At 38.6% G+C, this 19,148-nt stretch overlaps 1 protein-coding gene across 14 annotated transcripts in view; it reads left to right on the plus strand.

Annotated features, from left to right (window-relative positions):
- FUNDC1 (FUN14 domain containing 1) overlaps positions 1 to 19,148 on the plus strand; it is a 48,256-nt gene that overhangs the window by 9,688 nt on the left and 19,420 nt on the right. For 3 of the 14 annotated variants that reach the window (XM_080613956.1, XM_080613955.1, XM_080613959.1), the window contains one exon: positions 13,238 to 13,832. The exons of 10 other annotated variants lie outside the window; for them this stretch is intronic. The gene's annotated coding sequence lies outside the window, so the exon portion shown is untranslated. Of the gene's footprint in view, positions 1 to 865; positions 4,513 to 13,237; positions 13,833 to 19,148 lie in introns of all 14 variants that reach the window. One more of the 14 variants, XM_080613949.1, reaches the window with a different exon arrangement.

A 19,148-nucleotide genomic window follows, 5' to 3' on the forward strand; every position in this document is an offset into this window, starting at 1 on the left:
AACAGGATGATGACAATTTCTGTCTCCCAGTTGGAGAGTTTTGATTACAAACACTGCCATGTACGTGGGTAGTTTGGCAGCATGTGAGAAACGGAGATCATGACAGCAGCTGGAGAGTCAGAAACAAGGAGGTGAAGAGAGAACCAAGTGCACATGATGGATTTGATCACCAGTTAAATAGAGGCCAAATTCTTGATTTGTCACTTTCTCTAACTCTTCTTTGTGTTGCTGTCATAGTTTTCCACTAGTTGTGTAAAACATGAATGTTTTGTTAAAATTCCAAAGTATCTGGCAAAAAGCCAGGTCAGATCAGGTTTGTGTTTGGTTGGTTTTCCCCAGTCTTGGTCAAGCCAATGACTATGACAGCTCTTTTGTCAAAAATTACATGGCCATGTAACCAACAGGAAGGTGCCTCAGAATGTCATCACACTGCCATTTATTGTGAAAGAGCAGCCCCTGCTTCTGAACCGTCCCCTCCTGATCACTGTTGCCAACCCTGCCAACTTTGTCTGCAGCCTGCCCCAGCCATCCCTCAGCAATACTGATTTAACTCTTTCCAGTGCCGTGCTGGAAACTGAAGCAAAGTCAGTGAAGTAACCTCAGTTAAAAACAAACAAAACCCCACCCTAAAATAAAACCCAACCTGCAACAACAAATCCCCAAACCTCCAGAGGGAGGTGAAAGCCACTTCCAGGCAACTCTTACGGTAAATTATTCACGTGCAGGATTGTGAAAAATATTTTAAAATAACATCATTTTAATATGAAATAAAATGCCAGAACAGATGATACAATGATTGTATTATTGAGTAGCATATTGAATTTTATTAAAACTTGTCTGGCAAATAAATTTTACATTATTGCAGGCTGCTGCTATGAAGAATCCTGATATTCTTTTGTGAGGAGGTTCGGCCTGTCCATAACAATGCCTCAGGAGCTGGTTGATTGATGCACAACACAGTGAGATGATTGCATCTTGTGAGGTTGACTGGAGATTGCCATCACAGGAACTAAAACCAAGTTAAAAATTACAAAAACCTGGAACCTCTGAAAGCTTATGAACCATAGAAATTACCTACTACTAACTCCTTACTATAAGCAACTGTTAATTTGGTTGCCAGTTAGATTTTAATTTGGGAGACTTGGAGAAATTGCTATTGGTCTTTATCATGAGCAATCTTTTTGTACTGTTCCTGTACTGATGAAGCAGCTGTTGCTGGGAATCAAAACCCAGATCCATGCACAAGACGGAATAGCTCTTTTTCAAGATAACACTTCTGAATGCTGTGTTACCTGTGTACACGTTGCTTTCCTAATTGAGCATAGTCATAAAGGAGCACAATTTCTGCACAGCTGGCACAGCTAAAAAGGAAATGTCATCCACCAAATGATAGAATCAGTAGATTATATAGGAAAAAACCCCACACTCATTCTAAAGAAAATTCTTACCAGGTCTTTTTCATCTGATTACTGCTCATACACTCCTTCTCCCCCAGGTACTGTATTTTACAAATCATGTCATTATTTACTGAAACTTTTATGAAAGAAAAATGTCTGATAATATGTATTAATTCTTAAGTTCTATCTTATTGAACTAATCACTCCCTCTTAAGCCCAGCTTTGAAATGTTTCCATTAAGCTTATTCGGAAGTGTAGGAATCATAGCTAAGATGTTAATTCAGAAAAGTGTTTAAAGTAACAATAAACAGTAAACACCATAAGGGTTAAAGATTAAAAAATAAACTTTAAAGTACTGTCTGCTTGCTTTGCAGCCTTAATACATGGGCTGTGATTCCTGCTCTACGTTAACATTCAGAAAGTTTTACTCCATGAACATGTAATTGTTTGTATTAGAAGCTTAACTGTTGTATGCGAAATTAGAATCATGCCTGTGGGTATTTAAAATGGAAGAATAATACCAGCTAATGACTTTAGTGCAACCAGGAAAATTACATCAGGGAGAGTATTTCAGATTTTGCAGATTGGCCAAATTTATACTGATGAGAAATATGCAAGATATAGCTCAGTAAAATTTAATGAAACCAAGCATATATTGAGGAAATGAAAGTGTGCAGGCTTATTTGTTGCAATGTGTGGAAATTGGTTAACTTTTTATTTGAGAGAGAAATGAAGTTCTGCTTTATGGAAATTACTGATTATTTTTCCAAAACGTTACTTGTTTTGACATAAACAGTTATATGGTCTTGCAGATAGTTTCTTTAGTAAATTAAATTTATTGAACCTGCTGTTTCTTCACGAACAAATATATTTCTTTACCAGAAGTACACAGAGCCGTATTCCTTTGCAGAAAGAACTGAGTTGTTTTGAAATATAGAAGGAAAACAGAAGAGGTTTTGTTCAAAATTCCAAGTGTTTTCTAAAAAATCTTCCATCACTTTTCTGGCTGTTTTCAGCTTTGTAACGTCCTATTCTACTCACACCCCTACTCTGCACAATACCCAGCACATTACATTGGGTAATGTCAGAAGACTCTGGCATTCAGTTGCTGGCAAAATTCATTTGCATTCATCATTTGGCTTGCCATGTAAGCTGTGAGTTGTACCATAGGTTTTGCTTTAATTAATTCCCAAGAAGTACAACTGCTTCTCACTTTTATTTTCAGTATGTGGTAACTGCATCCTCCAATTTCAGCAAAGTTTTGCTTCATCTAAACTGTTGGGTGCTGTAAGTAACTTTTTGTTGTGAAAGGTATGAGATGGAGCATTTTGGATGTTGATACAATTTGCAAAAAAGCTGAGAGGTTCAAAATGAAAATAGGATCAGTGATTTGGACTTCCTAGTAAAGATAAGGAGTCTGAAAAGATCAGACTATAATCAATTAATTAATTAGTTTATCTGTTTGTTAATTAATAGATTTAGCTGTAGATCTTGTGGTAAAATACTGGAACTTGCAAAGTTTAAAAAAGAGAGACGCAGATTCAGTACGCTGATCGCAACGTTCAAGGCCAGGTTGGACAGAGCCTTGGGTGGCATGGTTTAGTGTGTGGTGTCCCTGCACATGGCAGGGAGGTTGGAACTAGATGATCTTAAGGTCATTTCCAACCCTAGATATTCTATAGTTCTATGATGCTTTAATGAACCAGATACAACTTTCAGGCAATCAGTGGATGCATGAGTGCTGAAACAGAATGAGATAAATCTCATTTTTAAAGTTGGACAGTTTATTCAGGGATTGAATCAAATTAAGAGCGTGTGTGTATGTTCTACTAGCATAGAAATAGTACAGTGAATGAACAAAAAGGTAAGCTTAATAATGTTATCCATAGAACATCTGAAAGGAAGTAGAACAGAAAAACATGTTTTAACCAAAAGGCTCACAAAGCAGTCCTCTGATATATCAAAGCTAATTAGGACAGAGTCCAACAATTACAAAAGATGTTTAGTTGAAAAGAGATACCCAGCAATGTTTTGTCTTATAAGTAGATCATAAAAGGCTTTCTGTTGTATTTCTTCATTACTTATTTTCAGAAAGATCTATTACCCTCCTCAGGAGGAGATTGAGACCTACCAGAATGTTTCATTTGGCCTACTCCCAGCCACCCCATCCTCCAAGATACAGTCGGGGAATAAAAATAGCCTGTGTGAATGGTTCTTGCAGTAGCATTCTGCTCTAGGTTTGCCCTTCCTCACTTTCCTCATCATGCTACACAGCATAGATATGCAATTTTGATCCAGTCAAATCTGTGGCACATGTGCAGACAAACTTCTGAAGGTGTCAGGGAAGTCATCGCAGCACAAAGTTGAGACATGAGTTTTGCCATAACAGCAAGTTTGGGTAGTGCTGGTATAGCATAGTCTCAAATGTCTGAGGAAAAGAGAAATTCCCTGCAACAGTTAACATAGGGAGAAGGGCTGGCACCATGCAAGAAATTTATCAAAGTCTTTCTGTCAACACCATCTTCTGCTTTCATATGATTTTGCATGTAATAGTGGCCCAATAGTCTGAGGTACAATCCTTAAACAAAACAAAAACAACTGCTTTTACAGTTAAATGAAGTTTGGATAGAATAGTCCTCCAGCTGCTTATTGGGGGAGTCTTTCTTTCCTGTACATACAAGAAATGGCAGAGGGGAGGAAATAAAGGTAATTAGTTAGCTTGTATCCCAGACTGATGGAGGTATCATGTTTATTTTTATACAAAGATACCAGTATTTTAAAAATAACTTTTCAGTTGAACCTGTTCCCACATTCTCAGTTGGCACTTGTTCTTTTGTCCTTTCTTGGCCTTCCTCCACAGCCTTCTAATGAAGATCCCTGCACAGTTCTCATTGTCCAGTCAGCCTTTGGATTTCTAACTCAAATTTATCATTCTTTTTGGAAGAAACGTGTGTGCTCACAAGTTTTTCCAGGCTTCCTCCTTGTCACACTAAAATTGATGCAAAGCACGTCCTGCCTTTTTTCCAAGCAGAGGGAGGAATTGTATAATCTGTCCACAACACATGCCTCATTGCCACTTGACCTGTCTGCAGCCCACTGTTATTAAGTCCTATACGTAAGTAATCTTGCTTTTTAATGAAAAGTGTTTGGGTCTAGAAAAAGACAAATAGTGTCTGTGTGTTTTTCATGTGGATTTATGCCCTCACTTTATTTCAATTTATTCTTCAGTAACAAAGCAACTGACTACAATATTTAAAAATCAGTTTGCTTTCTGCAATCAAGCAAACTTCATCCAAGCTCAATATCCTGACAGTTCTAATGTTTGCAAGTACACACTGAAGAAAAATATTTTGACATCTTGGCTGTCAGATAATCTGTCAGTAACAGTTATATCATTCATGGAGAGAAATTATAACTTCCAGAGTAATTTATTGGGAAAATAATACATTTACTGCAGTGAAGGACCCTGCTGGATGCTAAAAAAGTTACTTAGTGTTTTTGCAGGCGAAGTAGCAGGCTTCCAAATATGGGGTATTCTCTTGTGACAAGAACACAGAAAAAGAAACACTTGCCAGAAATCATCAGCTAAGGGTACGTACCTGGCAAAGAGCAGTATGTTCCCATACATTTAGGAAGCATTAGGAGCCTCCCACTGAAGGATGTAATGCATACGGAAGGAGTGCTCAGGATCCTTACCGAAGAGGCTCATGAGGCACGAAAGTTGTTCACCAAATGCTTTACTTGGAATAATTTTTAAAAACTAGAGAAGTTCTCAGCCCTGTTGTGTTAACGGCTGGAAAAAACGGCACTGTCTTTGGGCAGAGGTGTTTCTTGGCATTATGCAATGACTGCTCCGTTAGAGTTTTCACAGCTGTTGGTTTTACATCTTCCAGTTTGGCTTCACAGACATTTTTCATTCTTTGTCTGTTAAGAAGTAGTCTTGTTTCTGTAGAGAAATGTATGAGCATTATATGTAATGACAGTAGTAATCATTTCCAAAGTGCTCAGAGGACTAAAGCCCAGGTTTTGTCAGCTTGCATAGTGCTGTTAGATGGTATTAGTCTAAGGTCACATGGAGTGTCTGCTTTTAATCTGGCATAATTTGTGTCCTGTACTGATTTACACATTAAATTTAAGTAATAATTGTGGTTTCTTGGAAAGAAAATGAGGTTTTTGTCATACATTTTATAATGTAATTAACAAATAGTGAATTTGTTACCCTGCTTACTGCTATTGTTGGCAATGATGACAATAAAAGCCATGATTTTGCAAGAATAAGCAAGACCACGTTATATAGGAAGACTGGCAACGTTAAAGATTATTCAGCAGCTAAAGAAAGGTGTTTGTAACATAGGCAATCTCAGCTCTCAGAATCTTAACTCTGCCTTTGTCTAATTAGTCAACCAAGTCTCATTGGAATCTACCTTTCCCTTGATGGTTAATGCCAGTAGCAGTGCTCTGTCAAGCTGCTTCCTTCCGAGTTTTTTTTTTAGTGATTTTTCTGAGGCAGATGTTTTCCCTTTTCAGATAGGCTAAGCCATTAGACTCAGTTGATGACATTTACTTTGAGCTTCATGTGTTGTGAGCCACTTGTTAGAAATTACAAAATAAAATGTGTAAGACATGATCTTAGATTGTTAAACCTTACCACATCTACATCAACCTTTTATTATGTTGTCATTTTTAGTGGAAGGACAACAGATTGTCATGGAACTTCCTTGGTTTATTATTTTCATTTATCTTCAGTGAGACTAAAAAATGAAAAACTCTTGCCATATTCATCCTTATTTACCCTCCTTTCTGTTCTTCTGTATTTCTTCTACTTTTTCTGAGGCAGAACAGAAAGAAGGGAAAGAGAAGGCTGAGGGTGAAAGGAGGAAACCAAGGAGAAAATAAAGTTTTGATACTTTATCACAGAAACTTTCAACCTGAAAAAATATCTTATTTAAAGGGTTTACAGTTATTCCCTGTTGAATAACAGTAGTTTTGTATTTGTTTGGTTTTTTTTTTAAATCTCTACCGGGAGTTTCTAATCAGCACAACTCCACCAAGGTCAGCTAAGGACAAGTTACGCAAATTTTAGCCACTGTATTAGCCCATATTTAATATGTTTTAAAATACTTTATCTGAGGTGACAAGATGTGCATATGGTATCCGAGTTACCAGGCTGTAAAGGCTGTAGCCTTTAGCCTTCCTCTCTGTCTCCTCACCATCATATTTCACTTACAATGTTATTGCATCAGACTTAGATGATCAGCCCTTTTTTGTCGGTAACATATCCAGCATATTAAAATGTTTTGCATAAAATATAGTAATGATAAGTTTGAGCCCTTTTCAACTAAAAAAATCGTAGCCAATTTTAAAAATAAGCAGTTCAAGCATTTCAAAATGTATTGTGGATGTAGCCATGATTTCTGCACAGTCAGTTATTTTGGTATATATTGAAAAACATTACAAGTTTCTGTCTTGCATTTCATAACTCAGATTTTTCTGTATACAAAGCACATACCAGAAATTAGTATCTAAACAACATGCTGGTTGGCTTCTCCATGTGGCAGCTTGTAAACAAAAATATTTGGGGACTGTGCATTTTGACATGATGACATGTAGTGCAGTGTACAAACACAAGTTCTTTGAAGTATCCTCTTCCCCTACAATGGAAATAAAGTGATAAATCGTGCTTGCACTGCTCTGTTGGAATTCAGCAGGTGGAACTTTCCAAATTCAGATGGTACTGTTGTTTTTTTTCAAAGAGGTGTACTGAGAAGTTAAATATTTTATTAGTGCCCTGTCTTTGCATCAGAGTGATTATGTCAAAACCAATGTGGTGTTTTGTGTGTTCATCTTTAAGCTGTTCAGAAATATTTTTTCCCCATATTAATTTTGTTTTGATCAGAAACAGATTTGGTTGTACTGAAATCAGTGAAACATTTCCCACTAACTTCAGTTAGGGGAAGAATGCTGCTGCCTGCTGAAGCTGATCTAAATCCATGCTGTTGCCAAAGGGGGAAAGTGATGTTCTTGCCTCTATGGACCACTGGTTGTATTTCTGGTTGCATCCTTCATGCAGGCCTAGCGATCATGTGGCTGTGCAGAAAGCAAGGTATCACAGGAAAAAAAATTATGATTCATCATCTGATAATTACTAGGGCAAATAGTGTCAGCTATTGTTCACATAATAGAGATTCCAAGCTGTGAATCAACATCCATGAGATTTAAATTCAATACAATGTAAGACTCAAGAACACAAAATGTGCTACTGCTATGGTATTTTATTTCATGAAAACCAAAGCAAACAGACCAAATCTTGTGGAGAAGATGTAAAGGTACATTATTACATTTTTCCAATATAAATGCAACTGGAAAAGTCTAAAGAAAATCATGTTTAAAGCATAAGAAGAAGAGCGAGATATAGGAAGAAAGCTAGAATGAAGTAAAAGTAGTTGTTACCTGACTGAAAGGCTATTTAAATAAGCATTGCAGCACAGAAGCTTTCAAGCAGAACTGAGGATCATCAACAGGCTTAATGTATTAGTACATCATAAAGTACAGTGCATGAAAGCAATTTAAAAAAAACAAGCATTTTCATTATTACTTAGTCAATGATTTAGATTTTTTTTACATTTTATCCAGTTTTGTTTAGTGTCAAGCATGCAAATATAGTAAACATTTACAGGATCCTCTATAAAATTATCTCCTGTTCTTTTTCTACTGCATCTGCTAAAATAGTCTCACATTCTTGTTCATTGTGTCTTGCTAATTTTTTGTGCCACATCTATTTTTGTGAAATCAAATAAGACAAAAACAATTAATGAACAGTTTAAAAGGTATCTTCCTAGTGTGATGACTGGGGAGGAAGGAGAAGCTGGTTTTATTCCCATAAATCAAAGGAATCATGCAAATATCTGAAACTTACATCCTTAATTTGCTTTCATATGTTTCAAAATCTCACTGTTACTTTCAGCCAAACATAAACTAAAAATGGTTCTAAATGCCTATAGCTTCTTTAATTGAAACAGAGTAAATTTTTTCTTCTATCTCAGCTAAGTGATGAAAAGCAGACTTTGTAAGGTGAAGGCCAGACTCTGGATTCTGTTGTCCCTGAAATTTCTTTATTTCAAGAATTTTAATAAGTTCTTTATTGTTTTCTTCCTGTTGCATTAACACATTCTTCAGTGTTTTCTTTTTTATAGTAGATGTTCATAATCCCAAATTATATTTCTGTCTAAGGTTTGGGTTTTTTGGTGGGTTTTTTTTTGCAGTTGAAATGTTCTTTTGCTGCTTTTTTAAGCCTGACTATCTTCCTGCTGTCTTTCTGTGAACTTTTTGTAGTTCAGACTTACTTGTTTAACTGATAAATAGTTTTGCATACAGTTTTGTATTCCCAGTTATGCATCCTTTGCCAAGCTGGTTTTGTAATTATTTCAGAATAAGAAAACAAACTTGAAAAACTCATTAAACAGAGGTAGGACATACAAGACCAGCATGTATTGCCTTCTTTTCTCAAGACTTGTGCGATCACATTTGAAATATTGATCTGTTTCTTCTCAATAGGAAAAAAAAAAAAAAAAAAAAAAACCACCTAACCAGAATTAGGGAATTTACAAAAGAACAGAAAACTGGAGGAGAGATAAGAAGTTATGATTTACAGCAACATGTAAAAAAACCCAAACAGATGAAACTGTTACTGATTATCCTAATTAACAATCTCTTGAGAAATGGAGTGGAGTGGAGTTAGTAAGCTCCCTAAGGTCTGAATCCCAAGGTTTGATGTTTTGTGTTTACAGCTTCAGAGACTAAAATTGTCAGCAAGAAAGGGAATATTGACTGTCTTTATTGTGCTTCTTGGTTATCCCAGTCCCAAAATTTGCCAGGCGCTTATGTGTTCTTCTGAAACAGGTTTAAATATTCAGGATTGATATGCAATTGAAATATATAAGCTGAGGAAGCCCTACAGCATCAAGAAGGGAACTAATGTGTAACTCATTAAAATAAACCAAAAGAAAGTAGATTAAACTTAAAAATACAAGATTCAGGCTAATTATTACCAAACATTTAGCTACTGATGCCTACATGGCAACATAAATAATTGCTTTGAACATTTAAAACTAGATAGAGAAAGATATGCAAAAGATATGCAAAAATCAGTGATTAACTCTGTATTGGTATTTGGATGACTAATAGTCACTAATAAAATAGTCACACTAAAATCTGTACTGCATATATACATGCAAATCTCTAAAATCTGAAACTGTATATACACACATGCAAGGGATACCAGAATGTGACCCTATAACTGGTAAGATCCAATTACTTCAATTTGGGAGGACAATCCCAAAGTATTCTATGCTGCATGAGAACTAAGACTATAAATAATGTATTTATTTTCAAATAAATGAGAAAAAGTAATTTTTCCTGTTTTCCTAAATGCTCATAAATCATTGTGATTTACTGTGTCAGTCTTCCTTTTTGGTTCTGTCATCTATTTCAGTTCAGTTTAAAGGCTGTACATATGGAGAGACTGACTACAAGACTTTCAATCTCTGGAAATTCAAACTTGTCAGAAAAAAAATTCTGGCGGCTGAGCTTACCCCTTTACTTACAGGAAAGTGGCAGCACTTTTAATTAGGCATTATCCCAGTCAAAACTGTGTTCTGTTTATTAATTCAGGGTGTATGGGATACAACTATTCTTTGTATAAAGATGTATGCTGAGGATTCACTGGAATGAAAGCAAATCATGTGTTTGTAGTAACATTTTACATAGCTGATGCTGTGGACATGAGTAGCTTAGTCAGAGGTTACCCTGTTGTAAGAAAGGCCCGAGAAGCCCACAGAACTGGTCACCAATTAGTATTCCTGCTGACCAGATTGCTGGGAGTAAACAGGGGGACCAGAACAGAATTTCAGCTTTATAGTGTTTTTTCTATAAAAAGCTCCTTTTGAGGTCTCAGTTTCATTCTGCTAATTTTTCATATCAAACCTAAAACTTTCTTCCCCTGCAATTCCTCCATTTCACATCAGTTTGCAGCACAGTGAATTAACTCTTCCAAACCAGGAGTCGATAATGTTTTGCTTCAGGAGGTGCCTAATCACTGTGATGAATTGTCCTAATAAAATCAGAGACCTTTACAGATGACATTTTCATTTCAGTAAGTTGAAGATGGGTTTAGCAAACATCTGCTTTCCACAACAGCCAGGATTAGTCACCTTTTTCTTACATCAAGCATAAAGTAGTTATTTTAGATGGGGAATTACGAAAGAGCCAAATAATTCTGGATTATTGATCTATTTGTCTGCTGGGATGTTGTGAGTGAAAAATCTTTTGCTCTGTTGTTCTTAATTCAGATGCCATTAGTGCAGAGGTTACTCTAGGATCACTATGAAAGAAATTGATATAATGTCCACAGTGCTGCGAAATATGTTTCTTTTCCAAATAAAAATAAATGGAAGTTAACAGAAAGTGGTGTTTAGTAACTTAGAAACCACAATGTTTTATGGTAGCAAGACCAATCAAAAGCTGCTATAAAACATGGCTTAAGACCTTGTAGAACTGTACTTAATACTTTAGACATGAACAGGGTAACTACAATGTAATCAGTAATTATTGCCCTTGTCTTATAAAGGATCTATTTGCACTTATTTTCTTTGACTATCATCATAAAAAACAGACTAGCTCAATTTTATGTGGGGTATAAATATACTTTTCCTGATTTCACAGTAATTGCCTGTGGTTGTTTAATTTGCCAGTGTGATTAAGATCTTTCCTCATTTACACTTCCAAAGTCCTATTGACTTGATGCAACAGTGATCTATTGTGTAACTATGAAAATTAGTGCAGGGTATGATGTAGTAAATAGTATTTACCATAAAAAATGGAACATAATTTGCCCTTATTTATACCCAAGTAATTGAGAGTGCTTTGTAGAAATTTCTACTATATGTTTTCATATATTTAGAAAAAAAGATCTGTATCTTTTATAATAATGAGTAAGTAATTGCGGAAATCTTTTTCGGTGCAGGTATTTACAGCTGTTTGCCTCTCTCCTGATTTACTTTTACTCTACTGTACTTTGCTGCCTGTTTTATTTTTTTTTCACCTGAAGCACAGAAACAACTTAGCTTTCTGATTTTACTACTTTCTTAAATAATTCACCATGTTTCTCTTTATGGCTGAGCATTTCTAAATGTCAGTCTGAAACCAGGCCAGAAGGTGTTTTGGCCTGATGGGAGCAGTCAGATGTAGGATTCTGCACTAGGTTTCCCAAACATTCTATGTAGCTGTGCTCACTAGTGACCACTGGGAGAGAGGATCACCACCAGTCCTTCCTTAAGTAGCCTTATGTGGAGCTACATGGAAAATTTCTTTAAATAATGTTTGTTCAGTGCAAATTAGAAGCAATTCGTTTTCAAAATCCTCCTTTATTAGTGCATACATCTGTATTTAAAACCAGTAACAGGAAGGGGTAGGGTCTGCTAAGTAATGGTCGCAGCTGGGCAGGAGAGCCTTTGAAAAGGTGTGCACGTGCGCAGGCCTGTGCCCTCTGGGAGCAAGGAGGGGGAGGAGGACTGAATCTGTCTCCCACCAAAGGGGGAAGACTTGCACCAGGCTGCTAGATGCACAAGGGAGGGCATCTTGTTAGAGGCCCCTCAAAAAAGTCGGTCTTGAGCCTTGTGGGAGAGGGTACAGACTTCTGGGAGACAAAAATGTAACCAGATACAATGATTTGTGCTGGAGAAAAGGGCTAGACAAAACCTCACAAGTGTGTGTGTGGTTTTGCAGTGTGTCCGGAGTGTCTTTCTCTAAGTGCTCTGGATATCCCAGATAGCTAAAGAGAGAAGAGAGGACTACAGAGCCATCTGAGGCCACTGGAGGTACCTTTTGAGATCAAATGTTCACACCCTAAAGTTTCTCCATGACAGACCTTTATTTACATACCTATGACAGACAACCTGCAGTCTATGCAGACTGTGCTCACTCCCACCATCTGCGTTGAGCAGTCCTCTGCAAGTAAACTACTTATGTGTTTTACCTGCGTCCACATGATGCTAAGTGTGAAAGGATGACCCTTGGTTTACCTCTGAAGTTCAATGGTGCGCTTCGATTCCTTATTTCAATATTGCTATTACTTGAGCAACTTTCATCACAATCTTCACACTAGGTAAAGCCCTCAGCACTGCACAGGGATCTCAAGATGAGTTCAGAATTTAAAGGGATTTTACGAACTGTCATTAAAATTCTTTTGATATCCGCATAAATTAATATGCAGAAGGGAAAATGCATGGCACTGTGTGTTAAACCATGTTTGTACGACACTACCCTTTAGCTAACAGTTACACAAAGAAGACTTGAGTCACTGCTACGTGTGTAAGGTACCAAAGGACTTTTTTGTAGACATTGTTGAAAAGAAAAATTCATATCACAGTTTTTCTTTATTCTGTGGAAGACGCAATTTATTTTGTAAACAGAAAGCAGCTGTTTGCAGCACTAGGCATTAAACTAGGAACTCTTATCTGTTGACTAAGAGCATTTAATAAGTTCTCAATGTGAGTGCTAATGAATGAGTTGATTTTAATATGTATCATATTTCACTGTAGAAATGTCCTTATGTTTTGTCTACCCACAATTTTATCCTCTCTTGACATCCCCAGTAGTCAAGGCCAAAAATAAGCTGAGCTATCCAGACAGATAGAGACCTCTGGGGTAGATCTGATCCAGCTGAGAGCACACAGCTGAGAAAGGGTGATGTGGGAGTAAAAAACAAGGAAGGAGAATCAAGATTAGTATTTCATTAGATTCTCTGGCCTCTTGAATTTGTCAGTTCTCCTTCTTGCCAACAGGGGAAGCCTCCTGTTCCTTGCTTCATTATGCCCATTCCCAGCCTGGCTTTGTGCGGCAAAGCAGCGACGCTGTTCACTGAGGAACAAATTTGAATTTTTTGATCTTTGTATCCTAACTGGCATTTACAGGGTAATAAAGAGCATACGAACGTGCATGCACACATTAAAAGACAGTAATCTATTTATAAGTGCAATTGAACTGTGATTAATTCATTACAAACTAATACAAATCCATTACAGGGCAATGGATGGATCCTATTAGGAGCAAGGAGCCCAGATCTCCTCTGTTCTGCATGATCTGTAGCCACACACAACTTTGCAAAGCATAGGCAAACTCTAACATGGCGATTTGGCAGTATTTCATAGATGTTGCACATGTGAAAGCAACAGTGGACAGCTGTAAGAACATTTAGCATCGGAATACCAGCAGACCTTTTAAGTCTCTTTCTGTAGACCTCTCTTTCTGTAGAGGATAATGGCCTTTCTTCTGTTCCCAAGATAATGAGGAACTTGCTTTACTCTCCTTTGAAACAGACTCTACAGGGACAGAGGATGGGCATTATCTTCTTGCTAGTGGCATGAGGCAGCATCTCAGGTATGGATTACCTCAGAATTATCCTTCTTGACAAATAGGTTGTGAAACCATTGCTCAGTCTCTTGGCAGGTCCCAACCCTGCCTTTGCCCAAGGAACACTGCCACTGATGACAGGTATGCATTTTCTCTTCCCCTTGTTACCTACTCTGTGCATTTTGGGGGGGTTTAATCCCTTTGGTGCAAGGTATGTAACTGTACAGAGCAAGGCCTGTTAGAGGGCTGTATCTGCTACTTGTTCAGAGAGCTCAGTTTAACACAGAAGCACCTGCCAGCTATTCCTCCAGAGCCACAACCCATCTGCATGTAGCTCTAACTAAGAAGTTCTTCTGAAATACCCTTCCTGTGCTAAATATACCGATTCCCTGATGGCATCTTGTACCGTTTGCTCCTGCCCCCAAATTCGTGCCACAGTAGCATCCGGTTTTGCTCCTCTAACATTTGGGGAGGCAGGGAAAGGCACAAGGGGCAGGGGGGGTATTTTTAGTTCCTTTTATTGCATTTCAGTATGATCGCTTTCTGGTTTCAAAGAAAATGTAACTGAAACCCAGTGTGGGTTTGGAGTAAGGAAAATTTTGCATAAAAATTAACATTTTTAAATCAGGGAAATGATTTGTGAATTAAAATACTTTCTTCTTGTGGTTTGCAGAATCACCTTCCCTTTGCCTTCAGGGTAGCCTGAACAATTTCCAGGTCAAAACAGTATTTGAATTCTTGTTTTTCCCGAAGAAAACCAGTGGGTGGGTTTCTGTCTAGGAGCTAAACCAGAAACCTGCCCTAGGATTTAGCTGCAGATCAGGTTTGGGAAGCCACTGTCCTGTCCATCCTGCTGGCCTCCACCAATAACAGGCACGAGGTGCCATGTAGCAGACATAGGGATAGCATGACACCAAAGCTGCTGCAATACCTGATGTCCCACTGGTCATGGTACAAACATAGTCTACAGCAAATACAACTTCATTTTCATAAAGGTGTGATCCACTGCTTTAGACTAACAATGCTAGACAGTATCTTTAGTTTGCTTCTGGCTAGTACAGCCAGAAAGGAAACACTGAGTATATTTAACAAGAAAAGATCCTGCAATCCAATATTCATTGAACCCTACAAAAGGCAATTCTTTTCAGTATAATTTCAAAAGCAGAAGAGTAGTTTGGGTTGGTTTTGAATTGTGTACCAGGAAAAATACATTGGAAGAGTTCAGGCTGTGAGTGTTGGTTGGCCTCACCCCACACATGGAGGCAGTATTGGTCTGCCCTTGCTCAAGGTCTGCTCATGCCGCCATCTGAGAGGCCCAACAAAATCCTAGCGATTGCAAATCTAACACACAGGAATAGAGCTGTGTCTTTCTTTGATGTGTTTCCCTGAACTACACCCCTTTTTGGGGCAGAATGGCTTTCAGCTCCAGTTCCTTCTGCAACCTGCTGGCAGCGCAGCAATGAAAGCTGTAGCACTGGCATGAGGAAGGGCTGGGAAGCTCCAGCAAAGGGTTGGGAGCAAGCAGCTGTTCTCAGGGTAGGCACCACATAGGCTGGCTTCCCTGCTGGAAGCACAGCCTTGCAAGGCTGGGTCCCAGGTTCCTGACCTCATCTCCCAGGGAGCACAGAGACCTGCAACTTTGATCCTGTGAAGACAGAGGGTTCCAGTGAGGTGCCTGCAGGGACCTGTGGTGGCAGTGTAAGAATACCCCAATGTGACCTGACTCATTTTTTAAGTCTATTGCACTTTACCATAGTGAACCTGAATCAAAACCAACGCAAAGCCAAGAATAGAAGTTCCCATTCCTCAGACAAGAGCCATGACAGAGCTCTTCATTCACACAGCCTTTCAAGTGCCATGCTACAATCAAAAGAAATCCCAAAAGTCAATGATCAGCAGAAGTTATTTCTGCCGACTAGGAAACATGGAGCAGGAATTCCCACAAAGGAATCCTTCAGAAAATAAATACCTATTTTTATTTTGTTCATCTAAGGTATCAAGCTAGCCCTGGTCACTATGGATTTGAGGTTTTCAGTCTTTAGATTATTTATCCTCTTAAATTCTTTGCCAGATGCGTTGCAGATAAGGCAGAGAGACACCCCCCTGATGTGATGTAAGAGGTCTGAGACAAAATAACACCTGAGGCCAAATCCCAGGCTGTGGCTTTGACCAGCAGGCCAACTTCCCCTATAATTTCATTGGATTATGGAGAAAAATAAACAGTTCATTTCACCAATAATCTAATAATGTAGAGTATATATTTATATTTCTATATACACAGACACACAAAATATAGAAATGCATGTACATATATTTCAGGTAATGTTTATAGCCTAATGGCATTTATATAATATATGCATGGTTTATATAACATTTAAATTCTATATATGCATTTGTTTTCAAAGTCCATTAGTGTGACACTTAGTTTGACACATTGTCTCTCACTGTAGAATTGGTATTTTCTACTTTCCCCCTTCCATTCATTTCTTATCACAACCCACAGCAAAGCAGCTTCATCTGAAACTTATTTTGGCTGACATACACCTATAAATGTGTGGCATTTATTTTCCACATTGCGGCTCACAAAATGTTGCCATGTTATTGCACTCCTTTGTTTAAAGTTCTCCTCTCAAAGGCTCTCTGCAAGGGTTGTGTAGGAGGTTTTGCAGCAGGGAGGTTTGAAACTGGTTTTTTTCTGAATATGATTGTGAAGAGTCTGTCCTTTTCAAGGTCTTGGCCAGCTGCACAGCTGTTTTCCTCTTTTCATTTTCTTTACTTCTGCAGCACTGAATAATAGTCCCTATCTAGTACTTTATATATAAAATAAATAGTTGAATTTCTACCATAGCTTTTACTGGGCACTGAGGCATTTTCAGCAATTCTGTTTGCCAGTATAGTATTTACCAAGTCCCTTAGAGACCAACCAATATAGGGAGCAATTTTGCCGCTATTAGGCTCATCACACATCCTTATATTTCATGTAGTCGCCCATATTCAATGAGCATCTCATAGTTATGGAGTAAATTGGTATCATCAAGGTTGCCCAGAGAGGTGGTAGATGCGCTATCCCTGGAGACATTGAAGGCCAGGCTGGATGTGGTTCTGGGCAACCTGGTCTAGTTCAAGATGTCCCTGCTCACTGCAGGGGAGTTGGACTAGATGACCTTTGAAGGTCCCTTCCAACCCACACTATTCTGTGATTCTATGATTTATATCAAACCCTAGTCTTCAGCTGCTATCTCTTGCTCACCTGTGATGCCAACAGCCTCAAGAAGTATTTCCAGGAATGCTGACCAGCCAGCATCAGTACAGCCACCAGTCCCTTGGCAAAAAATTCCCTCCAGTTTTGACCATGGCCATGGAAAGGACAACCAATGCCCCCAAGCACCAGTAGTCTGCATGGGGTCTTAGCTCATGTCAGCAGAGAAAAAGTACTAGACGTTGACTTACTGCCAACTGTTTTCACCCAGTGTTGTAAAGTAGGTGTTCCACCGCATTGGCAGCTAGGAGTTTGGTTCTACTCTCCTAATAGATAGGAGCTAAATGGCCCACAAGTGAAAATCATCATCTGCTTCAAACTGTGCCAGCTCCTTTCTTCATGGAGGTCACAAGTATCCTATACCAAAAAAAAGCACTGATCTGGTTCCTGTGCACCTCATGAGGATATTCAGCCATGAGTGATGCTTTCCTCAGCCTGCTCACCCAAGAAACCTACCTATGCCCCCAAATCCTTGCAGGATCTGTTCTCTGTAATACTGTGGCACAATGCATTTCATATGAAGACATGGGCAGCCTTAAAGTTTTTGCATACATTGACATATACATGAAAGAGTGGATACTTCCCCTTGTTCCAGGCACTTGGACTATAAACCCATAGAGAACTTGAGTAAACAGAACTTTCTTAGTATGTTAAAAAGTTCAGACTGTGTAAAGAAGACATTTCTGAGAAACAGATTTTAGTCTTTGAAATAATTAGACTGAGCTGAACAGATTTTTGGCATTATTTGTAAGCCAGTCATTGTTCAGCCTTTGTACTTAGAAGAGCAATTATGACTCCTTTGGAAGCATCCTTAGCCGAACTCTTAAAATAATAAAAACACTCCTCCGTAAGACTACATCAACATATGGTTTTTGTAACGACAGCACAAACAAATCACCCACTCATCAAACAGATTTAGGAAGAAGACAGGAACAAACCGAACAAACAAATTTTCTGAAGATTACTTACTGGTCCTGATCAATCAGGACTAAAAATAAGTATCTAAATTGAATTCAGGAACTGCCTATGGGGTATAGAATACACATAAGATATGCAAAATACAAATAAGCAAAAACATAAATACCACCAAACACTGTAAAGCAAAATTCGTAGATAATATGCTGTGAAGTTGCATTTTAAAAATATTGATCTGCTAATGGCCAGCTTTTTGATCTGCTCACTAGTTTACTTTTTAACTGTGTTGGTATGTCATGAATAAGGAAGAAAGAGATAAAGTACATATATACTGGTGATCATTATCAGAACATCCTGCCTGGTTTCACCACCCTCCCAGTAATTCCAGGGTGAAGTCCCTGCTGGACAAAAGCTGGTGGGTAATGTGCATCCCTGCTGTACTTCCCTCTGGTAGATGCTGCTGCGTGGCGGCTACATGGGTGTTACCTATTTTGAGATGCACAGACCCCTGTCAGCTTTCTGTGTTTCCAGCCAGCTTGGTGGAGTTCTGTGGTATGTACTGATGAGTTAGTATCCCTTCAGAGAAGCGGAGTCCCAGAGAACACCTGTTGAGGCCTTGGGAGCTTAACGGCAACACACAAAATACCCTGGCAACATAAGCATCCACACTTTCCAGGAGGCTGGTCCTGGGACAGTCCTGAAAGCATCCATGTCTTTAGAAATGTGGAAGTTGAGGTAAATGGACACTCCTAATCTTACCTTACTTAACTTACAGAATTACACATGCACACACACATACATAAGGCCTCTACATTTCATAACTTCAGTTTTCTCCCCACTTTTGTGTACCTTTAGGTATTATTCAGTTTCTTCCAGAGCCTGGAAGGACTACCCTTCTTTGGATCACAATGTCTATCTCTGCTTACTGTCCCTTTTCACGCATATGCTGGACACAGTGCCCAGCAGCTGAATCTCCAAAACCTCTTCCTCTGCCAGGCAACATACAGCCCAGTTCTCCTGCATGACCTATGTCCATGCAGCACACGTATGGCACCCTGAGGCTGAGCACTGAGGAACACATCGGCTGCCAGCAGCAGCCACTGCACCTTCCACACAACCCCCTGTGACAACTTCAGCCAAACCTCAGTGCACAAGAAAAAGGGAGCAAA

This window comes from Psittacula echo (genome assembly GCF_963264785.1).
Source record: "Psittacula echo genome assembly, chromosome: 3".
NCBI classification, from domain to species: Eukaryota; Metazoa; Chordata; class Aves; order Psittaciformes; family Psittacidae; genus Psittacula; species Psittacula echo.